We start from the raw sequence: 3,377 nt of genomic DNA, 5'->3' as shown, positions 1-3,377 counted from the left end.
TTGTTGGATAATAAGAAAGATTGGATGAATGTGTATGGTGGATGTAACCCATTCTGGGTGAACCATGTTAAATCTCTGTATTATCTATGTCATGTTTTATTCCTTTATCTTTTGTATTTAGATCTGCATATAATTGTTAGTTTATATTTTCTTCAGATCTACTTGAAACCCTAATAGGCTTTCCCATATAGTCATATATGGTCTTTGTCTTGGGATCATAATTTTTAGCCAGAGACTTCATAAGTTTGATATTGACAAAGATATTTGGTACCGCCAGCTTCCCAATATTTAATCTCCATAAGTTATTTATAGGCTCTGGAGCATTTCTTCACACATACCCAAATATGAACAACTCATGCCCTATAATCTCTTTCCAGATGTCTCCTAGGTTGTCAAATTTTTCTTCTAGGCCTTCATCTTCTGACTTAATCTATTATGATCGGTGGCTTGAGGCATGAAATTGATCTAATAGATCCTGGTCTAATGGGTGACCCTCCTTATTTTGCCTCTTTGGCTTTTTCTTTGCGGATTGGGCTTCCTTTGGCTTCCTAGCCCTAGTCTTCTTGGATGAAGAAGTTTCCATTATAATTTTGGGGACTAGGAATGGGAAATTTACTTGGTACTCTAGTTTTTCTGCTCTTCCTTGATAAAACTCTTGGTGAATTCTTTAGCTAGTGTTTCCTGAATTGCCCTCTATCTTGTTGTTTTATTATGATCTTGCAATAGTTTCATTGGTTACATCTATTTGTTGTGCAATGGTCATGAGTTCACTCATTTTAAATTTATGACGACCAAAATTCATTTATTTTTGGAATGATTTCATGATAGGGAGTAATTGCTTCATCTAACGGTTCCTTTTCCCTTTCTTTGATATTTTGTGGCAGGTAAGATGCCATTGTTTTACTTCGATGAAACATTGCTCTTCAGGACCATTCATTTCTTTCTCATCGAAAGACCTTTTCTCATTGAACCCACCTTCATTTCAGTGAGATTATTGCTTTCACAATTATGCTTTAATTTTCCATCGAAACATTGTTTTTCATTGAAATGGGTCTCATTCCTTCCTATCATGGGTGGTTAATTCTAATGGGAGTTTTATCACTTTCCTTTTCAGTGAATCCCAACCCATCGCTATATCCTGAAATGATTTATTTGACATCCAAGTTTTCATCGATATTTAATCATCAATGAGTGGTCTTCTCATCTCACTTGATACCACCGTTTTGATGAAACTCTTCATTTCACCAGGATCAAAAAACCTTTCACCAATGATCAATCCTTCTTCGATGTCCCCTTTTACTTTGTTGGCCTATTGCTCTATCGATTCTTCGAGGCCCACATTTCTTTGAAATAATATAGCCGCTAGCTTCTTTAATGTATTTTTCGATGAAACAAATGACTTCGGTGAATCCTTTTTGGGTCTACTTGTAGCTATAATCCCTTTGATGGTATATTTTATCAAGGAAACTTTCAACCGTTTCTTCGAAACAATGGGCATGTCCTTTTTGGTGAAACTAGGCCTTTCAGTGAGAGTTAGTTGTGCTTATCCGATGGTTGAGTTTGGCCAATAAGGGTTGTGAACCTAATGTCAATGAAATTTTCAATGGTCCTTATAGGAATTTCTTAAAGGTACAATTAATCATTTTTTAGAAAACTTCTATAGTTTCAACATGAACTCCTGGTTTATTGTCACTATAAATGAACTGTTCAACAATGGCTCTGATTGGGGACAAAGGTATGCTATGGATGCCTTCAAGAACTCAGAATCTCTGGTTTAGGGAGAACATGCCAATGGAAAACTTAGGTATCTACAATGGGAGGATATGTCCTAATCTACTGTACATGGAAAAATATCTTGTTACTAAGAAAATAAATATTTTAGGAATTGTCCATGTATCGACAATTCTTGGATCTCTCATGTAGCACTCAAATGGCCCTAGCCATAAAGCTTCAAATTTTTTGTGCTTGCCTTTCTCTTGATTTCTTGCATCCCACATCAGGACCCAATCACCTACCTCATTTTTTTGTTTGTCATCCTTCTGTCATACAACCTCTTCATCTAATTTTGTGCTTTGATATTTTGTTTCTGAGCTTTCGTCTTGCTTTCATCCAGCTGTATTAATTGTACAAGTCTTTCTTGCAGAGGATCCTCAATATCAATTTCTTCTTGTATAATAAATTTGTGAACATGCAAGAGATTATCGAGGGTGAGTCTAGCCCTTTTTCCATAGACCAATTTAAATGGGGACCTTCTTGTGGACCTTTTTATAGTTTTCCTATCTACCTAGAGTGCCAAACTCAGTTTTGAGTCCCATGCCTTCTTATTTCATCCCAACACTTTCTTAATGATCTTGAGAATATTTTTATTGTTGGATTCAACTTGTCCATTTCCTTGAGTATGGTAAGGGGATGAATGTGATATCATAATGCCATACTCCTCACAAAAAGTATTAAATTCTTCAGATCTAAAGCGCATACCGTTGTCAGTAATGATTCTCACAGGGACACCAAACCTAGAAATAATATTTTGTATCATGAACTTGATTACCACTTTACTAGTAGCTTGCCTAGTGGGGATTGGTTCTACCCACTTGGTAAGGTAATTAGTAGCTACCAATATCCATCTATCTCCTCCACTCGATCTATTAGATATTTCTCCTATAAAATCCAATCCCCACTATTGGAAGGGTTCTTTTGTCTGCATGGGTCTCAATGGGAGTGCTCCCTGGTATTTTGTTTTCCTGAGAATTTATGGTTGGTTTCACACTTCCTAATGTACTTATAAGAATCATTGAAGACATGTGGCCAGCAATATCCAGCCCTTAGTATCTTTGGGGTTGTAGTTTTAGTGAAGAAATGACCCCCACATACCCCACTATGCATTTCCTGTGTAAGATTTTTTCTGCTTGGTGCTCATCTAAGAAAAGTAGCAATATTCCATCCCTATTTTTCCAATGTAAGTCACCATTAACTATCACATAATTCAAGGACAACAACTTTAAAGTCCTTTTTTGATTGTTAGTCATACTGTCCGGACACTTCATGTGTTTGAGGTAATACACTATGTCTTTATACCAAATTGTGTGTTCAATAATAAAATTAGCTTCTTCTATCCTAATTTCATTTATCTGTGATTCCTTAGCATCTGCTTTAGCCAGGAGTCTAGCCAATCCCTATCCTTTTATGACTTGTGAAATCTTAAACTCAATGTCGAACTCTTGGATTTGATTTATCCACTTACATCTTTTTCTTGTGACCTCAGCTTGTCTAAATATATCCTTCACTGCTACATTAGGGACATAGTGATAGTTCTGATACTAAATGTAAGTACAGATCCAATAGCCAACAAGATGAGGGGGGGGTGAGTCATACAAACT

This window comes from Cryptomeria japonica, chromosome 5 (assembly GCF_030272615.1).
Source record: "Cryptomeria japonica chromosome 5, Sugi_1.0, whole genome shotgun sequence".
Lineage (NCBI taxonomy): Eukaryota > Viridiplantae > Streptophyta > Pinopsida > Cupressales > Cupressaceae > Cryptomeria > Cryptomeria japonica.
This window is presented reverse-complemented; position numbering follows the sequence as displayed.